The sequence below is a fragment of the Podarcis gaigeae genome, assembly GCF_964106915.1.
Source record: "Podarcis gaigeae genome assembly, chromosome: 6".
Taxonomy (NCBI): domain Eukaryota; kingdom Metazoa; phylum Chordata; class Lepidosauria; order Squamata; family Lacertidae; genus Podarcis; species Podarcis gaigeae.
The window spans coordinates 97,012,535-97,037,283 of NC_139682.1; the positions used below are offsets into that span (position 1 = coordinate 97,012,535).

A 24,749-nucleotide genomic window follows, 5' to 3' on the forward strand; every position below is an offset into this window, starting at 1 on the left:
TTTAAAAGTACTGATGTGCTGATGTCTTGCTAGTTGGCTTCTTGTTCTGCATCTGGCTGGTCACTGTGGGAAAGAATCCTGGACTAGGCAGGGCAAGGCTGGGGAACCTCTGTGACCCCACTGCTCTGGCCTTCACAACTCTTAAGGTGCAGGAGGCATGAGCTCTTTTCCTACTTGGTCACCCTGCTGCCAGATTCTGAGAAACCTGCAAAGGGCTGTAATCCTACTGCCTGCAATACACAAACACATGGCTTTCCCCATAAGGTTCCTCCAAGCTAACATGTTTGGAAACTATTTCAGTAAAGTATACTCTTTTACTTTTAGTAAAGTATACTCAAGAGCCAGTGTGGTGTAGTGGTTAAGAGTGGCAGACTCGTATTCTGGGGAACCGGGTTCGCGTCTCCGCTCCTCCAGATGCAGCTGCTGGGTGACCTTGGGCCAGTCACAATTCTCTGAAGTCTCTCAGCCCCACTCACCTCACAGAGTGTTTGTTGTGGGGGAGGAAGGGAAAAGGAGATTGTGAGCCGCTTTGAGACTCCTGAAGGGGAGTGAAAGGCAGGATATCAAATCCAAACTCTTCTTCTTCTTCTTTATTATATATGACATAAGACACCATGTTCCAAGCTGCTGGGCATTTCACAAGAGCATATATGGAGCAAAACAGGTGCACTCTCAGTTGCACTGCAGAAGCTGTCCCCTTTTCTTCGAGGTTCCTGCTCTGTTGCACAGCTTGTGAAGCGGATATTTTTGTGGTGCTCATCCCCCATGGATCAGTTGCTGAGACTGAAAGGCCCTACATTCTCACCAGGGCTTTTCCAAGCAATCGGAAACTGCAGCTGCATGCATCTAACCTATCCTCCGTCCTTTTCATGCCTCTTCTAGCTCTGGGAGACCAGGGTGGAGGGGTGCTTGTCACAGCAGGAGCAGGAGCCACCCGTGACTCTTCACCAGGCTGACTCTCCTCTGCCTCTTGCCTTCCTCATCCCACTCTCCTGCTTCAGCTTCTGCCTCTGAGGCTGCATCTAGACATGTCAAAGAAGCGATTCAGTTAAGCATGTTGGAAACTCATATAGGGAAATCCCATAGGGAAAGACTGGACTCCACAGCACCATCTGGTGTCACAGTGTTATATATGCAACACATATAAAGTGCTTTTTCTTTACCAGTCTAGCTGAGTCCTGATTCTGGACGTCTCTCTGCCGTAGACTCTCCTAGCTCTAAGCCCTGTTACCTTTTCAGCTTCCAATACCTCCTCTTCCCAGTCTTCTCTCTCTGCTCCCTGTCACCACTCATCGTTGTCCTACCACCACTCCCCTGGCTCTGAGCCTTCTTCCCCTGTTGGTTGCCCAGCTGGTTCCTCCCACCATTCCTCTGTGTCTAACTGCTCCATGATAATGCCCATGCAGAGTGTGCCCAAAGGATCTGCATTGTGCTGTGGCTCAGGCTGAATTGAAGCAAAGCATTTTAGAAGAATGGGGCTGAGGCTCTGGGCTCTGCATGCCTTATAGGCCATGCCATACGTCAACACTCCTTCTTCACAAGGTGCTTCATAATCCTGGCCCCCCCCATGTTGTTTTGGGGCAGGGGCTGTAGCCCAGGGCTCTGTGCTGTCCCTGCTTTTTTCATGCTTCCCTGCCCTGCTGGCACATCAGTATTCTGTTGAGCTTTCGTCTTGTTAGATAAAATTTCACCTGCTCCTGGACTCTGGCCCAGAGCTGTTTGCAAGAAAAATGGCAAAGGTGAAGGGGAATAATGCAGAGTCAGGACTGATAGATGGGGGGAAAGGTAATCTGAGGGCAGCTGGTGTCCATGAAAGCAGCAGTGCAGTGCCTCGGAAAAGAAAAAAGAAACAGTTCAATTGTCTTTTACGACCACTGGGTGGTGACCCCACTGGGCGCAGCAATCCAGTCAAATTTGTCCAGTGGGAGAGTGCAAGAGCAGATCTTGGAGCTTTATAGCAGGCAGAAGCGTGGATTCCTTCTCTGAGACCATCTGATTCCCAGGACCAGAGGATCCTGGTATGTGACGTTAGTTGCTGGAACTAATTACAGTCCCTTCCTCTCTCCAGGAGTTCCAGTAGCCCAGAAAGTAGAAAATCTGTACTAGCTCCAAAGGGCAACTAGTACTAGTTCACATCCTGCAATGTACAAGTGACGGATATGGCACACGCCCGGGTTGGCTCTATAGTTAACCCAGCTGTCAATCATTCAGCAATAAAGCCAGGATGCTACCCATCAAAAGCGTGGGCTGTCAAGCTTCCCCGCACCCCACTCTTGCTATTGCAGAAAAGTCTTGTGCGGCTCTAGAAATCTGTGACGACTTGCATGTAGTATTCTTCTTCCATAGCAGGGAACAGCTGGGGTGTGATTGCCTCTGTTCCGTGGGTTGCTCCAAGTTGGACTATTAAATATGATGTTCTACAAACTTATGCCATAAAAATTTTGTCTGCTTTTTGATTCCACAGGACTCGTTGCTGCTTTTGGGGCAACAGAGTAACATGGTTGAACTGAAGTTGTGCATCATGTGGCTTTTGTGGGTATGTCCCATATCAGCAACGCAAACCTCCATTGGGGCTGAAGATGCAAGGAATACCCAAGAGAGCCAAGAAAAACTAAAAATTGTTCCAGACGGCAATGTCCTATTTCTCGTTTAGATCTCCCTCCCCAATCCTTGCAGTCTGTTTGTTACGTGAAGCTATATAATTAGTAGGAGCAGCAGCTGACACCCTATTGACCTCCAGGGCCCATCAGTCTGATTATATAAGAGCTAAGATTAGCGATTTGGGAAGGGAGACGAGAGCATTCAATTCTAGAGTTTGTCTCCAGAAAGATTGTATTTTAGCCTCTCGACTTCCTGCCTGCAGAAGCCAGGACAATTTTACCCACAAAAATTCTCTTATGCAAAATTTGATGATGATTACTTGAAGTCTATCCTAGATGTGAATATTGTGCAAATGTTTTGTAATCAAAGCCAGCACCTGACATTCAGAGATTTTGCATAGCAGAAAATATGTGGTAGCAGGCATGCAGTAGCAGTCAATAGTTGACAGTACTTAAGACATAGCAGTCCGCATTTATTCAGTTTGGTCTCCACTGTTGGGGGTCTCTGAATACCAGTAGCTGGGAATTAACCGCAACTCGCCCATAGCTGCTGAGGTCCTCTCACAAATTCTGCAAGAACAAATTAGAGATGAGCTTGCAGTATCTCCAAATCTGGGAGAGTTGTGAACAGCTATTAACCAAATGAAAAACAACAAAGCCAGTGGACCTGATGGGATACTACTGAAATCTTCAAAGTGGGCGGAATTGAACTGACACAACAACTTCACAAACTCATCAAAAAAAATGGGAAAGAGAAGAAATCCCAGCAGATGCCAAAATTATCAATCTCTTTTATAAAGGTGACAGAACTGATTGTGGAAACTATCGAGGCATCTCTCTATTAGCCTTGGCCGGCAAAATTCTTGCAAGGATCTTAGCAAAACGTCTCTTAACAATATCCGAGGTGCCTCTCCCTGAATCACAAAATGGTTTTCGGCCTTCTTGGGGGACAGTGGACATGATTTTCACTGCTCAACAGCTTCAAGAAAAATGCAGAGAGCAAAACCAACACCTGTATATGGTGTTTATTGACCTAAGGCTTTCGACACTGTAAATGGCAATGCCCTGTGGACTGTCCTTCTGAAAATTGGCTGCCCAGATAAATTTGTAAACATCATTCGGCTCCTCCATGATAATATGACAGCAACAATCGCAGATAACAATGGCTCTCAAAGTGAACCATTCACAGTGGGATCAGGTGTTAAACAGGGTTGTGTTATTGCCCCAACTCTATTCATTCTTTTCATTGCCATGATCCTACACTTTGATGGAAAAGCTCTTCAATCTGAGTAGGCTGGAAGCAAATAGTAAGGTTACCATAACTTCCGTCATAGAGCTTCAGTATGCTGATGACAACGTAGTGTGTGCACGCTCAGAGGATGACCTCCGAACCATCCTAAATATCTTTGCAGAAGCTTACAAAAAGCTTGGCCTATCACTCAGCATCTAAAAAACCAAAGTGCTGCACCAACAAGTACAAAACAACCCCTCTGCAGCGCTACAAATCCAACTCAATGGTGTAACATTGGAAAATGTCGATCGCTTCTCCTACCTGGGCATATCGTTCCACAAGGGCCAACATTGATGCCGAAATCCAGCATCGCCTGAGCTCTGCAAGTGTGGCTTTCTCCTGATTGAAGTGCAGAGAGTTTGAGGACCGGGACATTTACAGGGAAACCAAAATGTTTGTTTACAAAGCTATTGTACTACCAACCTTACTATATGCTTATGAAACATGGACAACTTATAAACGCCATCTCCAACTCCTCAAAAGATTCCATCAATGGTGTGTTCGAAAAATTTTACACATCACTTGAGAAGACAGGTGAACTAATATCAGTGTACAGTGGTACCTCGGGTTACATACGCTTCAGGTTACATATGCTTCAGGTTACAGACTCCACCAACCCAGAAATATTACCTCAAGTTAAGAACTTTGCTTCAGGATAAGAACAGAAATCGTGCAGCAGCAGCGCGGCAGCAGTGGGAGCCCCATTAGCTAAAGTGGTGCTTCAGGTTAAGAACAGACCTCCAGAACGAATTAAGTACTTAACCCGAGGTACCACTGTACTGGAAGAAACAAAGATCACCAGTGTTGAAGCGATGATTCTTCAACATCAACTTCGTTGGAGTGGTCATGTTGTGTGGTCGCCTGGTGATCATCTTCCTAAGCAACTACTCTATTCCGAACTTAAAAATGGAAAGCGCAATGTTGGTTGTCAACAAAAGAGGTTTAAAGACTGTCTCAAGGCAAATCTAAAAAAATGTAGTATAAACACTGGGAAACACTTGCCTATGAGCGCTCCAGCTGGAGAACAGCCTTTACTAAAGGTGTCATGGGCATCCCTCCCGAAGCTGCGCGCTCGGTGGAAGAGGACGACCATCCCAGATAGAAGGAGTGTACCGTTCTTCGGTCAAGGGTATACGATAGCTGTGCTCCCCTGCTAGAACCTCCAAACAAGCTCAGGTGTCATGGGCTTTGAAGACACTCGAACTCAGGATGCAAGGGAGAAACGTGCTAAGAGGAAGGCACGTTGGCAAATCCACACCGTGATCAACTCCCGCTCAGAAACCAAGGTCCCCACTGTGGAAGGACGTGTGGATCCAGAACTGGCCTCCACAGCCACTTACGGACTCACTGTTAAGACCATGTTTATGGAAGACAATCTTACTTGGCTATGAGGGATTGCCAAAAATAAAGAAGAAGAAGGTAGGCAAATCCCCCCCCCCCCGCCCTGCCCCGCTGAGTTCTACAAGGGCAATACTAGGAGGAAGCAAACAGGCAAAGCCACCTCTGGACTGAGTTTGGTTTGCCCAAATGGACCAGTCTTCACTGCACAAATCACGACGCTAAATTGCACCTGTGGGAACTGATTTCTGGCCGTGGGGTCATTAGCAACTACAGGCAGAAAGCATGATGGTTTTTTGCTGCTGCAACCCTGTGCCCACCTGGGAGTCAGCTCCTTTGAATACCGTGGGACTAAAGCCTGTGCAAACATTCACAGGGTCGGCTCTGTCTATTAGTGCCTTTAAATCAACGCTTGGGGGGGGGGGGGCTGACCAAAACTCGGAGTATGGCCAATGTAGCTTTTGGTCTTGCCTCTTTGCTGTGGGTAGATCTGGGTCTGTGCCTCAACTGCCACCGAGGGCAGCTCCTCAGAGGCAGCACTTTCTCTTGTTTTGGCAGGACTTCATCTTTTCATTAACACGCTGACAGATATATGCTGTTACTGCATTACTGCATAATGACAGGTATCCAGTTACCCAAACGTAGCCTTGAGGTTCAGCTTTAATTGAGAAGAAGTTGTGTCCGTGGCAGAATAATGTGATGGAGAGTTAGCAGTTAGCTAGGAGGCTCAGCTCTGGATCAGGACATCCTGACTTCAAATCACATCCCTGCCATGAACTCCCTACATGGTATCAAGGAAGCCACTCTTTCTCACTGCCTGTGCCTCCTGTAATATGACCTACTTTACAGGGTTGTTGTACAGATTACTGAGATAACGTTATGTTTTAAACATTTTCCTAAACTAGTGTGCAGATGGTTAAGTATTATTAAAAAGGGAGGAATTGGTGTTATTTAGAGGGAGGAATGAATGCTGGGAAGAGCAGAGAGAGAAGAAACATCCTGGTGCACCTACAGCAGCAAAAAGATGCCTCCATCTGCCCTGACTCTCCCACATCGGTCTCAACAGCCGCAGCAGCAGGTGCTGTAACTCTCCAGCAGTTTGACTCAAGAGGCAGCTCTTATATTTGAAGAATTTTTGCAGGTAACACCCCCAACCGCCCGAAAGCCACCAACAAGCCCCACATACCCCATTAAAAATATGGGAGGAGCAGGGACCTTGGTGGGCACCAAGGGAAGGCAGCAGAGGATGCCAAGGTACCATACAGGAATGCCAGGAGTTGTATGGGAAGCTCTTCCAAACATGGATATTGTTGCATTCTGAGGCCAAAGGAGAGGACTGGACCTTGATTAAAATAAGACACGAGGCTTTGACCGGCAAGGCTCTCGGAGGGAGTGCGTACACCACACCCCTCACCAGGCCATTTTATTAGCAAAAGAATCCTTTACACAGTGCTGGTAAGAACCAATCAGATTTCCTCTGAGCATTTAAACAAACCCCAAGTGGGGACAAAGTTAAACTATAAACACTAGTTAGGCATCCATACTTTGGAGTAAATGAATGAAAACAACAAAGGAGCGAATAAACAATCAGTACACATGATAAGAAAGCTGGCCAGGAGGACAGTGACCATTATCACCTTCATGTGAAACCTGTTTCCTGGACATCCTAACATTAATATATAAGAAAGCTACATTGACGAAACTACCCATTATATTTGAGAACCCAGGACGCCTGCCTGTCTAAGTGGGTACGTGACTGGTCAAGAAAGAGGAATGGAACAGGGATGCAGAGGTGCAGATTGATCAAGAATCATATCAAAATAGTTTAAACCTAGTCAACGCAATGCTTTCATTGCTGACACAGATGGCTTACTCTATATTTGTTATAATTCCTCATAGCAATCCTACCTGATCACTACAGATATCAGTGGTGGAAAATGCCTCCACTGCATAACTTTTGTGTGGAGAGAAGGGGGGCTGTTAAGATGGCCTCACTCATTTGTTGTGGTGAGTGGGCTTGCACGTTCCTATGACCCTTGTGAGTGAAGCCGTCACAAGACTCATACTCCCAGTAGGGTCACCCAAGGCGGTAAGGTCAAAGGGGAGGAGCTAGAGAAAGAATGATCCAAGAAGTCCTCAACAGCAGAACAGGTGGATGATAACAAGCGGTATGTTACGACGACTGTGAAGTCAGATGAAGGCTGCAGCAGACAGGAATCTACCGGTCGTTGTGATACTCATGCCATTGGAATAGTCTTACTGCGAAGACTATGCGTTGGTCAGCGTGCACTGATCTACAAATATAAAACAAATTCACGCACAGCCTTCTTCCAAAAACCGTGTTAATGGAAGACAATCTTACTCGGCTACAAGTGATTGTCAAAGTTAAGATGGCCAGGAGGAGAAAAAGTAGACATACTGAATTTGACTTGGGACAGTAGGACAAGCAATTCCTGCATGAACCAAAAATTGGCTATCCCAGACTTATGGGTCTTGGTGTTTCAACTGTATGTTATGCCAATGAAAAAGTTTTCCATGAAAAAGTACCCACTTGCCTTCATGTAGAATATTTATTTTTGTGCTTTAAAATTCTCAATACTGTTAATCTTCCTACTCTTGGCTGCATTTTCTTCCCTCCTGCTTCTCAGAGGCTGGATGGCACATTCTTCCCAAGCTCAGCAGGCAGTCTGCTGAGCAGGAACTGAGTGTCCTGTGCTCATGCCCCTCCGGCTTAGCTATCTCCGCATCCCTGCTCCAACCTCTCCTTTCAGCAAACTGGGAAACAAACACCAAGAACAAATAAAGCTTTTCCCAAGCTTTGCCCTCACTGGAAAATGGGTAGCTAGCTGTGACCATTGAGTTTAGTGTAGAAAGGACCCTTGTGGTCTAGTTATCTATGAGGGGCTGGAAGACCCAGGCCTCAGACACTTTGGGTAATGAGTCTAATGAGCAACGTTATTTTTCTAGAAAAAGAGGTACCGGAACTCACTATGAACGCCTCCCTCATCTCTTAGAATGGCACTGGCACCCACCTGAGAGGGGTCGGGACTGAGTTCCAGGGAGTTCCCCCTGGGGAAAAGGCCTGACTCTAAGGCACAGAAAGTGCATGTAGATGTGGGGTAAGGAGGAAGCCCACATTTCCTCCCAAGGGACAGCAGTCTGTTGTCTGAGCCTCAGAAAGAGTCTCACAGCTGACTGCCCCTTGAGGCCAGGAGGCCTCATGCCCAGAAGAGCCAGAGCAAAGTAAAGTGTTCCTTGTCTTTGTCCCACGTCAGAACATCACAACACTGTGCAGAACCTCTTCAATTTCTGTTTCCAAAGAAGTACAGAAAAGCAATACCACCAAACGAGTGCACTTTGGTAATATGGCACCCTGGGTGGGGATGGAATTTGGTGCCCTCCCCACTCTCACCTTCTGTTCTTCCCATTATTATTTTGCGCCCCCTTAGTTCAGCACCTGCACCACCCTAAATAGGGTCCTGGAGTTCGTGGGTGGATGTGAGTTGCAACCAGTCCCTTCTTAGCACTTTGTCAGTAACTGGGCTGTCTGAGAATTATTCTTCCTTCCCTGCCCCCTCTTCTTCACTTCCCAACTGCTCTGGATTAAAAAGTCCTGCTTCCAATTTGCGAACTCTTCTGTAATCTGCCTTCAGTGGATTTATCTTATTAAACTCATCTTTGCCCTGTCCATCAGATCACTCCATGATGTCATTGCCGAGACTGGAGCACGAAGAGGGGAAGAGAAGAAGTATAATACTTCTCCCTGTCTGTCAAGAGTCTAATACTCTTGCAGATCTGCCAGAGCAATGCCTAAATTAAAAAAAAAAAACTTCTCAAAAATGCATTTTATTCACCCAAGAACAATCACTTGAATATGAAGTCAGGATAACGTTCAGCTCCTTAGGGGTTTGCGTCAGCATGTGTAATAAGCACACCATCTTTGAAGGGACAGAAATAACATTTGGCCTGAGCAGAAGGTTTCAGCCAAGGATCCCAAATCATACCTATGCCCACCCTCTAATCCACCTGGCAGGCTTCCAAACGTTCAGTACTATTTTTTTATTTTAAAAAATCAGACAGTGTGTGTTACGAAGGTTCTAAAGACAGATTCTGAATTACAAATCTGTCTTCAACATCTGTAATAAACAAAAATATATGGCTTTCACTAAATATTACTGATATCCATACTTATTCAGTAGCCCAAATTAAGGCTGTGGTAATGACTCCACCTCACTCACAATTCACTAAAATTTCCAAAAGTATACCAACCTCTGTGTCTACAATGTCTATTTTCTCTGGTTGTACAGACATGTTAACTAACACTGGAGCATATTCTACCAAACACACCTTTTCTAGGCATAATACAGTTGGACTTAATAGGGAATAAGGTCTCTCCTAACTTGGCTCACCTACATGAATTTTACAATTCAGAAATATCCACTTTGAAGAGCAGTGTATTAATTGTGAAAATGCACCATCTATATTTGATGTATACATTGAGATTCCTATTTACATCTGCCAAGGAGACAGGCAAGGTATTGTTATGAGTTTTCTGTGGGGTGGAAGGGCTGAATGCCTGGGTCCTCTTCTAATTCTTGGAACAGACAGCCTAACACTGGTGAAATGATAGTCTGGGTGGTGGGCAATTAAGGAAACAAAGGAAAGGGCTCTCTGTGAGATGACAAAGGGGTAGGTAGTTAGAAGGACAAAGGCAGAGTGGAGAGCAGAGAGTTGTGAGCTAGAAGGTAATAGAAAAGCGGCAGCCTGGGAAACAGCAACACATAAGTTGGTGAATATTAACCCTGAAATTCAGGGTTATTACAGCTTAAAAGCAACGGCACAAGGATGCAGCTAATTTGAAAACACAGAATCAACTCTAGGTGCATAGACAACCCAAACATGTCTCAATAATATGCCACATGCAAGTAAATGTGCAGCAGTGCTCTTAATATTACTGTAGCAATAGCTAGGTGACAGCAAGACCCATGAAGGGCAGTAAACAAACAAACAAACAAATAATGCACATGCACAGGCCCCACTGAATCTACATCGCTTTCCACCCACCCTAGTTTCTCACTCTGGGTCAGCAAACTTTGCCTTCTAAGCTCAGTCTCCTACCTAGGGCACATTCCTTCAGCCTTCAGCCAGGCTTTTGACCTGGTCTAGACTGGTCAAGATGTGTGTGCTTGGGAAATCCTATGCACACACAGTCTTTTAGGTGTGTTCAGTTGAATATGTGTAGAATCAATGCACAAAGATCTGGGAGTAGCCCCACACGCTGGGACACTTGGAGGAGGGCATATTCCTCTGCCCACTTTTAACCCTTGGTGCGCAGGCAAATACCTTATATCATCAGGGGTGTACCTCTCTGTCCTCCTTGCTGTGAATTGTACCACAATTAACTATTCAACATTATGCAAGAAAAGCCTGCAGGAACTGAGGCTTTATATGCATGAGAGAGGATGGCGCAGTCAGTCCTCCCTCCCAGGTTACAGATTGGGTAGAGCCAAGAGTCTGGTTGGCTCCTGAGGTTATAAGCAGAAGTGTTGCAGCTATACTGACCTTTATGGAAAGCATTTGGGGCTACTACTTACTAACTGAGCTTGCAGAGTCTCAGGAGGTGGTGGGGAGTAGGTTTGCCACCCGTCCCTTATAATAAAGGACTGTCCCTTAATCAAGGAAAAATGCTGCATCCCATAAGGGGCACAGTTTGTCTCTTATTGGTCCCTACTCCTCTGTGTTCCACTAAATCCCGTGAGTGATGCAGCCGCAGCCAAATAGATGGCTAATAGTTGTTTTTATTGATTTAAATAAATTGATGCAAAATATTGTATAAATGACAGCGCACAGAAACGTCGTTTACCTTCCCGCCAGAACGGTACCTATTTATCTACTTGCACTTTGACGTGCTTTCGAACTGCTAGGTTGGCAGGAGCTGGGACTAAGCAACGGGAGCTCACCCCGTCAGTGGCGTAGCGTGGGTTGTCAGCACCCGGGGCAAGGCAAGTAATTTGCGCCCCCTAACCCGTGCATTTGCGCCCCCTAACCCTAACCCCCAGATGTTGCGCCCGGTGCGGCCGGCCCCCCCTGCACCCCCCCGCTACGCCACTGCACCCCGTCCCGGGGATTTGAATTGCCAACCTTCTAATCGGCAAGTCCTAGGCTCTGTGGTTTAACCCACAGCGCCACCCACGTCCCTTACATTGCTAACCTAGACCTCTAAAATTCATTGGATCTACACTATGACTATGACCAGTATTGGGAACAACCCACTGTAAAGGATTGAAGTCATTTCTGCACCAAGAAAAGTAATTTTTATTCCCCCCCCTTTTCCCCCTCCCAAGTTGTCCCATATTTTGCCCGACCAAAGATGGCAATCCCAGGGGGAGTGTGCAAAGGGCAGCTCGGTTTGTGGGTGTGTCAGGGCCTGCTGGGGTGCCAGGGGAAATGAATGGCCTTGAGCATGGATAGGCAAACTAAGGCCCGGGGGCTGAATCTGGCCCAATAACCTTCTAAATCCAGCCCGCAGATGGTCTGGGAATCAGCGTGCTTTTACATGAGTAGAATGTGTCCTTTTATTTAACATGCACCTCTGGGTTATTTGTGGGGCATAGGAATTCATTCATTCCCCCCCCCCCCGAAAATATAGTCCAGCCCCCCACAAGGTCTGAGGGGCAGTGGACCCCTGCTGAAAAAGTTTGCTGACCCCTGGCCTTGAGTGACCCTTTCAAATGGCACAGTTTCACTGATGCTAATAGCAATGCACTGGTCTGTAACAGGACACTTTTTAAAAGTGGCAGAATAGGACGTGGCAGGGGCGCCAGTTATAGGGGTGCAAGGGGCTTCAGCGGCCTCAATATTTTGAGGCAGAGGGCCCAGGCCCCCCAATACAGGGGGGCCAACCTCCTCTGTTGCTGCTGCAGGGCTCCCTCCACGCCCCCCAGCCTCTGCCCAGGAGCGTGAAGGTCGCCAGGCCTCAGCGAGAAGGAGGCCAAGCGCGGAGCCCAGTATTGGGGGCAGGATGTGTCACGTGACATTACAGGACTCCTCCCACGGTGCACCCCCAACATGGGGCGCAAGTCAGCACCCTCGGGACGCGGCAAGGGACTTTGTTGGCTTTGTATGCTTCTCTTAGAGCATGGTAGAGCTGGTGTGGTGTTAGAACAAAATTTGTGCTGTATTTGATTGAGCTACGTCAGCTGTCACAAGGATTTGGTTTGTCAGCTAGTGCTGAAGAAACCGACAGCTTGTTTCCCTGTCTCTAGAGGATAATTAATAGAAACAAGACGTCATTTTGTTGTAATCCAGTGGCCAGGCTCCAGGAACAGATGTTTTCATTGTTATCACAAAACTCTCCCCGAAGGCTCCTTAACCAATGAGGTACAAGTAAAGAGACCCTAGGAAGATATGGACATGAATGTATTTGTGCATCCAAGTGCATTTTATTGCATGCTCAGTGAAAAACAGCCAGTATCTGTGAATTGTGCAAAAGGCTGAGATTCTTTGCATGGATGGTGTTTCAAAAATCTTCAGTGGTTTGGAGAGGCACATTTGGTGGGACCCTGACAATATTTTTGTTTATTCTTTATAGGCAGCTTTTTGGCACCAAACAAATAATAAAGCTTCTACGTGCATGTGTGCATGTATATAACACACACACAATAAACATTGTAATGTACATAGTACATTAAAACTACTATATCAATTATTGCCATGTGATTATACATGCGGTATATTCTCTCTCTCTCTCTCTCTCTCTCTCTCTCTCTCTCTCTGTGTGTGTGTGTGTGTGTGTGTGTCTACTTTATGAGAAACATTGTTTGGTCAAGGTGAGCTGTTGTCCCGTGGTGGACCTCCCCATTAGAGGCTTCTGCGGTGAAGAAAAAAAATATGTCCGGAAATTGACCAACATATAAAATGCTCCTAAAGGAAGAAGAGAATCAATTAAAGCTCAAGAGTTTTGAAGATCTTAGAGAGATGATTGCAGACTCGTTTCAGTATTATCAAGTGTTTGATAAATTTAAATTAGATAAAAAAAGGGGCTTTTCCAGCAAAATCTCCAGACTGGAATCTGAGGTATTAAATTCAAAATGCAAAATCCTCTCCAAAGCATACTGACTCCTCCGTGACTGGGAAGTGAAGGAGGAGGAGGTCACTGCATTAATGATAAAGCGGTCACAAGATTTTGGACACGTCATAACAATGTCCCAATGGGAAAACCTCTGGAAGAACAATTGGAAATTTACTACCTGTTATGCCATCAGGGAGAATTTTCTTAAAATGCAACACCAATGGTACCTAACTCCTCAGAAACTAGCCAAAATGTACAAAGGAGTAAAAAATAGTTGTTGGTGATGGAGTATAACCAGGATCCATTTATCATGTATAGTGGCAATGCAATAAAATTAAAATGTTCTGGGAGGATATCCAATCAGAACTCGAAAAGATATAAAGAATCTCCTTTAACTTCAAACCACAGGCATACTTATTGGGTATTATTGATACGGACTTTCTTAATAAATTTAAGGATATTTTTCTCTATGCAGCGGTGGCAGCAAGGGTTCTTATAGCCACAATGTGGAAACGTGAAAAAGCTCCCTCAAGACAAGAGTGGGTCCAAAAAATGATTGACTATGCTGAATTAGACAGCCTATCTGAAATATTAAAGAACAAACAAAGGAAAGAATTTATTTCAAAATGGGAAGCATTTAAAATATATTTGAAAATTAATAATACTGACTTAAAATCCGTTGCAGCATTTGAATAATACCAGCAATATCGTTCATTAGGTATATGATATAATACTTTTTGAACTGATTTGAGATGACAGCAATAACATGTATTGGCAGCAAAGAATGGTAATTAGATTTATGGAGTAGATGAGAAGCCGGATTGAAAAGGAAGAGACCATTACAGTTTATGGATTATAGAATTTGTATTAATTCTTTATGTAATGCGTGACTGATGATATTGATTATGGTGTAATACAGTGGACGCTTCGGTTGGCAACGTGATCCGTGTGGGATGCACGTTTGCAAGGCACAGCGTTCACAACCCGCAGCGGCGTGTCTGCGCACACGCGGGTTGCGATTCGGTGTTTCAGCACATGCGTGACCGCTGAAACCCAGAAGTAACCAGTTCTGGTACTTCTGGGTTTTGGCGGGTCCGTAAAACGAAAAAACGCAACCTGAAGCGTCTGTAATCGAGGTATGACTGTATGTCTTTTTCTTGTTGTTGTTGTTATGTGTTGAGCAAAAATAATAATAATTTTTTTAAAACAAAAGAAAACAAAGTGAGCTGAACGTCCTGTAACTGGTCCAGGTCCAAGAGAGGAAATGCAGAGTGGCAGAAGCAAAAGAAATGAAGGAGGGAGGAGTAGCAAGAGGGTTCAGCAAACACCCTTGTGGTCACAATTGCACCACTGGCCATTGCTGTCCCCTCTTCAGTGCAAACAAGCCAGTATTGTTTTCCTGGAGTCTGCAGCTGCTGTCTCTCTCCCTCTACCAGCCAACCCCTCCTCACAGCCACACGCCCAAAGCTCCTGCTCATTTCAATTCTTGGCTCCACCGCAATGGCTCATGACATAATGGGGGGATGAAGTGGTGGTGTTTTGAACTGGGTGATAGTAACAACCAAGGCTGAAAGTACAGACTCTCCCACATGGTGCGGACGTCACTCTCTTCCTGGGACATGTGTGCCTCATCTCAGCTGTCGATTCCAATCTCTGCCAGGGGAAGGCTTGGACAGAGAAAGGCACTCTAAGGGTGTTTTATCAACCTCCCCACCCGCTGGGATCAGCTATAAATAAGCCAGCAAATCCAGTACCCCAGGAGGAAGTGACAGAAATTCTGCATGGAATCAGGTTTGCTGCTTGTGTTGACCTCCTTTTGTGTGCATCAACACTTGTGTAGGACCTACACAAGTATTTTTCCACCCAAAAAACTTTTCTATAATTTCCCCATGTGAATGTGGAGGACTATACAACCTTTAGAAGACATTGGAAGGCAGCCCTGTAAAGGGAAGTTTAATTTTTGTTAAAAATAATTCATTATGTTTTTATATATGTTGGAAGCTGCTCAGAATGACTGAGGCAACCCAGTTAGATGGGCAGGGGATAAATAATAAAAGGATGATTATTATTATGGAATAGGATGTCCCTATATTCATTGGAGGAATGTTGGAGGGCAGGAGTCTGTACACATTTTCCCAAACCAGCAGTGGACACGGGGTGAATGGGAGTGTGTGTACACAGTCCAAGTTAGGAGCAAGCCAGCGAAATTGCTCGGATGAACGAAATGCGACTCCACAGCAAAGGATGCCATGATGTCAGTTTGCATTAGCCTGGCCACGGAAGGGAGGAGGAACATGTTTGTTCCTCAGCCAGGCAGCTATTTCTGACCAGAGGTAATAAAGTATATAGATGCTGGGAATGCGTTACCAAGACAGTATTAGTGGTGGGAGTTAACTAGGAACATGGAGGAGGGCTGAGGAGTTTCTCCATGTGAGTCATCAGCAAACCAGACTTAGATCTTCCTGCAGAAGAGCAGATCTTTTTTTAAAAAAACACACACTATAATTGTATTAATCTAGATTTTCAAGATAGTCTACAAAAGAGAATCATAAAACAGAAAAGATAATTTTGGCAGAATTGACATTTTTATAGCTGCAATATGACCTAGCCAGCTAAGGCTTGTGCGCTTCCAATTTGACAGTTGTCTATTTACTGTTTTGAGAAAGGCTTATTATTTCTTTGATTTAATTGATTGAGATCAGCTGTTAAGATTATCCCAAGGTATTTAAACCTTCCATGGGCTGTCATTATTTTTGACATTTCTGTCAGCTGCTTTTGAACTATTGCTGTCAAATTAATTGGTAGCATTTCTGATTTTGCATAATTAATTTGCAGCCCTGCAATTTGATGGAAACTTTCTAAATGTTATTTTAAAGAATGAAGTGCAACAATTGGATCTTGCACCATTACCAATGTATCATCTGCAAACATATTAACTTTATGTTCAACATTTCCTATTTTCACTTCCTTCACAGAGGCATCCGCATGTTGTTGCATAGCTTAGATCTCTATTGCCATTGCAAAAAGCAGTGGTGACAGAGAGCATCCTTGGTCAGTGCTCCTGTTGAGGTTTATCATATCCATTTACCGTAATTATAGCTGAGGATTTTGAGCAAATATGTTGAATCACATGCAGAAATTTTTCTCTAAATTGTAATTTAGAAAGTAAGAGTTTCAAATACAACCATTCAACTCTGTCAAATGCTTTCAAGGCATTGAGTGAAATTAATGTCCCTGGAGTACTCGAGTTACAGTGCATTTTCAGGTTGCACACCACGCCGATCCCGGAAGTACCGGAACGGGTTACTTCCAGATTTCGGCACTCGCGCATATACAGAAGCGCTAAATCGTGCTTTGCGCATGCGCAGAAGTGCCAAATCACGACTCGCGCATGCGCAGATGTGGCACTGCGGGTTGTGAACACTGCGGGTTGTGAACATGCCTCCTGCATGGATCACGTTTGCAATCCGAGCGTCCACTGTATTTTGTAGCTGCACGTCATAGATTATATTGAGAATTCTCCTTATAGGATCTGTTATATTTCTCGAGGGAATGAATCCTGTTTGATCTGTGGTGATGGACTGAACTATGAAGAAATTTAAACTCTTAACCATCACAACTGTGAATAGTTTTGCATGCACATTTATTAAAGCAATCGGCCTATATGAATCAGGTTTGGTGGAGTCTTTATTGGGCTTCAATATCAAAGTTATTTTTGACATGTGCCATGTTTGAGAGATCTGTCCCCCCTCTAGCACTAAGTTAAAGAGCTTAGTTAGTCATGGTGACAAATCTACGTTAAAGGCTTTATAATATTCTCGTGGGAGTCCATCAGGCCCTGGAGACTTTCCTGATTTTAATTTTTTAATTGCTTCTTGAACCTCCTCTGAGGATACTGGTTGCTTTAGGTATTTTCTGTGGTCCTCTGACAATGGTTTAAATGCTACTTTTGAAAGGTAGTCTTCTATTGATACTAGTGATGGATTGTCAGAAGAGAACAGAGAACCATAATATTCCTGGAAGATTTCACTAACTGGTATCATTTCTTACAGTTCCTTGTGCATCATAAAAAGGTAAAGGTACCCCTGCTCGTACGGGCCAGTTGTGTCCGACTCTAGGGTTGTGCGCCCATCTCACTTAAGAGGCCAGGGGCCAGCGCTGTCCGGAGACACTTCCGGGTCACGTGGCCAGCGTGACGAAGCTGCTCTGGCGAGCCAGCACCAGCGCAGCACACGGAAACGCCGTTTACCTTCCCGCTATAAAGCGGTACCTATTTATCTACTTGCACTTAAGAGTTCTTTCGAACTGCTAGGTGGGCAGAAGCTGGGACCGAAAGACGGGAGCTCACCCCACCGCGGGGATTCGAACCGCCGACCATACGATCGGCAAGTCCTAGGCACTGAGGTTTTACCCACAGCGCCACCCACGTCCCGTCTCTTGTGCATCATAGACACCGGTAATTTGATTCCTAAGCTTATGTTTTTTAACTGCCTGGGCTAAGAGGTGGGAAGCTTTATTTCCAAATTCATGATCAACATATTTATTCTGGTTACAGATAGGTAGCCGTGTTGGTCTGCCATAGTCAAAACAAAAAAAATTCCTTCCAGTAGCACCTTAAAGACCAACTAAGTTAGTTCTTGGTATGAGCTTTCGTGTGACACGAAAGCTCATACCAAGAACTAACTTAGTTGGTCTTTAAGGTGCTACTGGAAGGAATTTTTAAAATATTTATTCTGGCCATTGCCTTGCAGATGCATTCAGTTTCTAAAAGCTGCAACTCAAAACGTGCTTTTTAAAATGCCTAATAGAGCTGTTTGGATTTTTTCTTACGTGATTTCTTTACTATTTTTTTACTTCTGCCAATGTTGTTTTTACATCCTCCTCATACATTTTTCCTCTATGAAGCTTCCCTAATACACTGCCCTCTAATAACTAGGCTATAATAACTACTTTCACCAAATCCCACAATAGGGGGCTGCTTATGCCTGGGGTATCATTTTCCTTGAAATAATATTCCAGTGTTTTTGGCAAGGATTCTTTAGACACCGTATCTACTAGGAAGCTGGTATCAAACTGCCAGCCCGGGGACCTTGGGGAGAAACTATCAGAGTGTAGGGAAATTGAAATTGGGGCACGATCTGATAAGGTAATTGTGCCTATAGTTGCATTACATACATTAGATATAATATCTTTGGTTACCATTATTAGGTCAATCTTGGACCAGCTTTTAAAGCTGTAAAATGAAAATTCTTGTGCAGTACTTTAGTGCTATTTTGTTGAGATGAACTGCAGTCAATGGAGTCATCAGGACAGCAGTTGAAGTCTGACCTAATTGTTGCCAAGACAGCAACCTCTCCCCACAAAGTGTTTGGATAGGCCCAAGAAGCTGGAAGTGACATGCAGAAATGTGCACATATGACCACAATTCTGCTGCTGTGGGCTCCTTGTCACATGCATGGAAAAATACTTGCATTTTTTTTTTTAAAAAACCCATAATCTTATTAATCTAGATTTTCAAGACAGCCTACAATAGAGAACCATAAAAATATATAAAGCAGATTTAAACATCAGAAGCAAAAGCAATTATTGTAGCAACAGTAAAAATACAAAAAAAGTAGATATAAAATCAGTTAAAATCCTGGGCAATCTTTTTTTAAAAAAATAATAATTCTAAAATGTGGCTCTTTGGGCAATCTTTTTTTAAAAAAAATAATTCTAAAATGTGGCTCTTTGGGCAACCCAGTCAGGTGGCGGCTTATAAATAATGGTAATTTTTATTTTAAAAGCCTACAGAGTGTCAGGGATATTTAGAGAAGAACCTGTTAAGTGCCATACTTAACAAACAGGAAGGTTCCTTTTTTAAAAAAAAGAAAAGAAAGCTAACATTTTCAGTGACTATATCCCCACCACAGACACCTCTGTCATGATGATGGTGTTAAAATATCCTGTTCTTCTTCCTTAAAAGAGAAAAAGGGAGACCAGATTGTATCAAAGGTATATTTTTTGGAGATGCCCTCATGTGAGGCATTCTGATAGAGCACTACTCCAGATATGATTACCCCAAGCCCTCAGTTGGCATATTAGAGGTTTCCTTTCATCGTTGGGCAATAACTAGTCTAGCTGCTGTGAACAGGTAGGAAATTAATTCTTTAGATTTAAGGGTGGAATTTGGGGGTCAAATCTAGTGATAATAAAGCAAGTGCCAAATTAGGAAGGATATATTGTTTGTAATTTTGAAGGTCAGGTGAAAAGCTTTTTGCCAAAAGGTGTGGATCACAGTACACTCCCATGAAAGGAGGAACCTCCTTCTCCACAACCTTTCCAACATATTGGTGAGCTTGAAGGATTTATCTCTGCAAGGTGTGTGGGAGTCCAATGCCACCAAAATATAATTTTAAGGGAGATTTCCTGGAGGTGAGCTGAAGTTGTTTTTAGAGATGGATTAGGCCATATAGACTCCCATGCTTTTTCACTTATTGAGGTTCCTATGTCAGTTTCCCATCTCATTTGAGTATCTTCTGTGTTGCTCACAGAGCTGTCTAATATCATACCATATATCATCGAAACTGCCCTTTTTGTGTCATGGCTCGGTCTGTTACATAGCAATTCACAAGGTGTCCGGGGTCTCAAGCCTTCAGCCCTGCGTTTCAGAGACTTTGCAAAAGTGCATAGTTGATCCAGTTGTAACCAGGACCATTTTATGCCTTTCGTCTTTGCCATCAGGTCCTCTTTTGAGATTGCAAATATTACAAATATTACAGATATTTTTACGGAGGGGCAAAAAAATCATTCTTTGAGAGAGCTAAGAGTTAAACTAACCCAAAGAAAATCCTGGCTGCTGCTAAAATCATATTCACAGACTACTGGAAGCCTAAAGAGGCAAACTGCTGTCATCTTTTGCCACTGGAGTAGCTTGTCATATAAATTAACATCTGAACCTCTAACATTTCTACCTTAGAGCAGTAAAAAATTGCAATATGGCAGGCTGAGCACAACTGAGCCCATGAAAGGTGCCTCCCTACTTGAAGTTGCTGTAAGACCAAGGGCTCCTTGGCGTATGTGGGGTTTGTGTTGGCTTCTGTTGAAATTGCATCACAGAGGAAACAGGGAAGTCAGACTCTGAATGCACAACTTCCCCTGCCCTAGGCTTACAAACTTCTGTGCTGGCAAGAACAGCAATATTTTTTCTTTATGTATTTCTTGAAGAAATTTATGGCTCATCATTCCCTGGTCCTTCCTCCTTTTCACAGGGCCCGCCCAAGCTGTTTTTCCACCTGAGACAAAACAACCAATGCACTCCATTCCAAGAGAGAGAAAGACAGTGGTCAGTTCAGCCATGGGTGCCACCCATGACAGGGGCTTCCTCTTGCGGCCAGCTCAGACTGAAGCCAACCGAGAAAGGGCAGCCTGGTAACCACAGCGCAGATGGCAGGCTGTTTTCTTTGTTCCACAGGGAGTGGGTGGCAGGTGGTGCCAATGAAACATGGAACCAGCTGGCAGCAATAAGAGAAGTTGGCAGCCAGCCAGCCAGCAGGTGGGTAAAACACACAGACCAGCAGAACAAGACTGTGGCAGACAGACCTCTGGTCTGAGGTTGGCATCTTTGGCATTCTTTTATTAGAGGGGCTACCAGATCGACTTCTGTGCCCATGAAGTTTGGGCACCACCCCCAATCACTCCAGGCACTCGCCCAGGGTTGTGTTTTTCTGTTGGGAGATCTAGGCACACTGGAGACTGTTGCATACCCTCCAACATTCCTCAGATGAAAATAGGAACATTCATCACCCCCCCAACTGACTCTCCTCAACCCCTCCCCTATTTTTGTGCCCCCCTCCCTTCCCTACAGAGCATTTCCTATCAGGAGGAGGACGAGGGCCACCACTTCTACACCAATGGGACACAGCACACACACCTTCCACCGTCCTGAGAAAACTCCTCAGTTCTGATTTTATTTTATTCTTTGATTCTCCCCACCCAGCTTGCTTCTGCCCTTTGCCTGCCCCTCAGAGCCGGTGCATCATGTGGGGCTGGGCTTTGGTGGCCCCATATCAGGGCAGCGTTGGAGTCCAAGGCATCCTGCATGCCAGCCTGCCAAGGTGGTTCTGCCCCACCTGGAGTTCTGGCTCCACCCTTCTCCTTCCCAAAGACTCTTGCCAGAAAAACTCAAGTCTCTCCCTTAAACGATACTCCCCCCCCCAGCCTCCCACCTCCCCTGTTTTCCAAGTCATGGAAGCTGAAATCCTAAACCCTTCTCTGCCCACGGTAACCATGGCAACTCCCACCTCTGCCCTGATGATGGTTTTCATGGATATGATAATGACTTGCTTCCAGCACATCTTGTCATTTCTACCCCTTGTATCCCAGATGAGGCCCTGGCCTGGCATCTGCCCTTCAGTATTCCAAATATTATTTAAATTCTCCCTATTTTATTTTATTTATTTTTATTTTATTGAGTTCCCTTGCACCCCCAAACTCTGCATCCCAGATCTGCAACAATAACACATTAGAAGATTATGAACAATATACTAGAGAATGGGAAAACTCCAGAGTCACGAAAAGAAGCTTTAATAACTTTAATACAAAACAGGGAGCAGATTTGACAAATACTAAAAATTATAGACCAATTTCATTATTAAATTCGGATTACAAAATCTTTACAGGCATATTAGCAAATAGATTAACAAAATATTGAATAGAATAATTAATGATGACTAGGCTGGCTTCCTGCCGGGAAGACAACTATACAGTGGTTCCTCGGGTTACATACACTTCAGGTTACAGACTCTTCCCGGTGGGAAGCCGCGCCGGGCTCCCAAAAGTTGCGCAGAGCTGCCTGTATTCCGAAGCCTCGGGTGCGCTGCCCTGTGCCTGGGGGGGGGGATAATTTTTTTTCTTTATCCCCCCCCAAAAAAACCCTAGGTGAGTCCTATAGGGCGGTGCGTCCTATGGGGCGAAAAATACAGTATACTACAAAGCAACCAGCTTTGTAAGGCTAAAAGAATGGATAACTATAAAAACACAAAAATACTGGGCATAGAGGGGTGGGATAATGTCTTTGGATGGCATGGTTAACTTGGGACATAACAAAGTGAAGAACCACAGAAGGTTCCTTAACCATATAGTAAGGAAAGCCTTATAGACAGTATGGGAATGATATAAAACACTATTGGATCCCAAAACTCCATGGTGGCTTTCACCAGTCCAGGAAATTGCCGCCCACAAGGAAAACATGGGAAACAATTGTTTGACATTCCCTCTCTCCACCTGGCCCAGGGAGGGGCCTGACAGGCTTCATAAGGGCTGTTGCTGCCCAGCAGAAAGTACTGCTGTTATGTACTGAAATTCTCACCCTGGGCCAGCAGGGGGATATTGTAGATAGTTTTCACTCAGGTCCACATATGCTATGCAAATAAGGGATTGAAAGTGATGTTCAGTGATTGGATAGTTACAGAAAATGGTTACTGTTGCATTCTAGTGGAGCTCTATATAAGCAGGCTGGCTGAACCCTTCAGTTCAGTTCAGTTCTGGCCTGTGAATAAACAAGAGCTGTTTGAAGAATCGCTGTGTCGTCTGATATGTTCACCCACAACTTAACAACCGTTTCTTCTGTTAAATTGCTTAATTAATAAAATATATATAAATTAATTTTTTTAAGTGTTCTACATCCTTTGCCCTTTTAAAATGTGTTGGGGAAGTTATTTATGTATGCTACTACAGCAGCTTGGATTTTGTTAGCCCAAAAGTGGAAGGTCAGAGAGGTTCCCAAGAAAGAGGAATGGCGGCTTAAAATGATAGAATATAGAGAGTTAGCAGGCCTAACCAGCAGGATAAGAGAGCAAGAAGACCAAGTATATAGAAAAGGAGTGAATTTTTGTGTGGAATATATAGAAAACAACTGCAAGCAAGTGAAAACACTAGCAGGATTAAGATAAATTCAACAATACAGTATAATGCACAGTAGAGAGATACAATGTGGGGAGGGAGACAGGAGAAATGTTGGTGGGGAGGAAATCTACAAGTAGAGCAATTTGGAAGCACCAAACTCTTACACTGGAAAAATGCAGGCACTGGAAAAATGCAGATTCAGAAAGAGAAATCCCAAGGAGAGCAAATGTTTGGACCCCACAGTGTCACCTCTTCCCCCCAAAGCTTCACATCCAGTCAAACCCACAGCCATTTCAAATTCAAGCTACAGACTTTTTCCCTCTACTTCTCCCCACCCCTGTATGCAAATTGCTCATTCAGGAGAAATATCTCCAACCTTTAACTTCCACTAAGCAAAGCAGATCTCTGAGCAAGCAATCCCTTTCACAAAAATTGTCACGCAGCAGTCCTAACACCACCATCGTTTGGATCAAACAAATCAAGGGATTGCAATAGTAGCCCCGTCCTTTCCAGATTTTGTACAGGATGTTCACTGTGAGCTAAAGTAAGAAATCATTAACTTGCCCCTCTTGCACACCAGATTCTCCTGCTTGCTTCACTCCATGGTATCTGGTCTCTTTTCGTTTTCCCTTTTCTTGCAAAACCAGCACAGCTTGAGCTAATATTTAATTGGTTGCCAGGTCAGCGGTGGGTTACTGCAAGGTCTCTTTGCCAAGTAAAAGACTCAAAGGACCTCGCCCAGGAGTCAGCCTTGGCAAATAAGGCTGATGTGTGGCATTCTTTAGACTAGAGAGCACAGGAGTGCCAACTTGGCCCTGTGACCCGTCGTGGGTGACATGCAGCGTACATGGCCCTGGCACCCAAATTTGTGGGTGTCTGGCCCCTTCATGGGGAATTCTGTGGGTGCTCGGGCACCCAGGGAGTTGGCACCTATGAGAGAGTACAAGGATAAGGAGAGTAGAATTTAGGTATTGTTAGGCTCCCAATGGTTACATCATAGACCTCTGGCACAACTGATTCCTAAGCCAACTTTTTTAAAGCGTTCAAATGAATTTAAGGTAAAACATTATCACAGAAATCAAGCTCAAATTAGCTTGAAAACCAGGAAGAACCTTTTTTTTTAAGCACCTGAGGGAGAATTCTGAGGGCCAGACAGAGAGAGGCCTGGAGGTCATAATTCAGCCTCTTGGCCTGAGGTTTCCTACGCCTGCTGTACAGATTAAATACTATATTCAAATTTTAATTTCTCTTCCCCAATACTTCATTAGGGTTGCGATCATTAGGAATTGGGGTCATCTCCTCAAACAATAAAATAAATACCTTTTTATATATATAAAGGAGGTGGAATTATTATGGCTTTGAGAGCCTACAGGTCTTACTAAAATTATTTCTTAGGGATGCAGAGTGCAGGTCTTAAGTCATGCCATTTTTCACATATGATGTATAATTCACCTGTTTGGTAATGTGCCATATCTTTTGCATTAACAACAATAAATACTGTAAGAAGAAGGTGTGAGGGACATCACAGGGTCTTTGCTGCCAGTGGAAAGGAGGGCAAAGAAAC

The 24,749-nt window shown here is 44.4% G+C and overlaps 2 long non-coding RNA genes across 2 annotated transcripts; both read right to left on the reverse strand.

The window, feature by feature from the left end:
* Positions 1-421: 421 nt before the first annotated feature.
* Positions 422-23,888, reverse strand: LOC310846918. The gene is made up of 3 exons (XR_014565624.1): positions 23,562-23,888; positions 22,750-22,829; positions 422-1,022 (listed from the first exon to the last, which is right to left on the reverse strand). It is a non-coding gene; the product is annotated as an uncharacterized lncRNA (long non-coding RNA).
* Positions 12,803-13,558, reverse strand: LOC310846930. The gene is made up of 2 exons (XR_014565636.1): positions 13,033-13,558; positions 12,803-12,992 (listed from the first exon to the last, which is right to left on the reverse strand). It is a non-coding gene; the product is annotated as an uncharacterized lncRNA (long non-coding RNA).
* Positions 23,889-24,749: the final 861 nt, after the last annotated feature.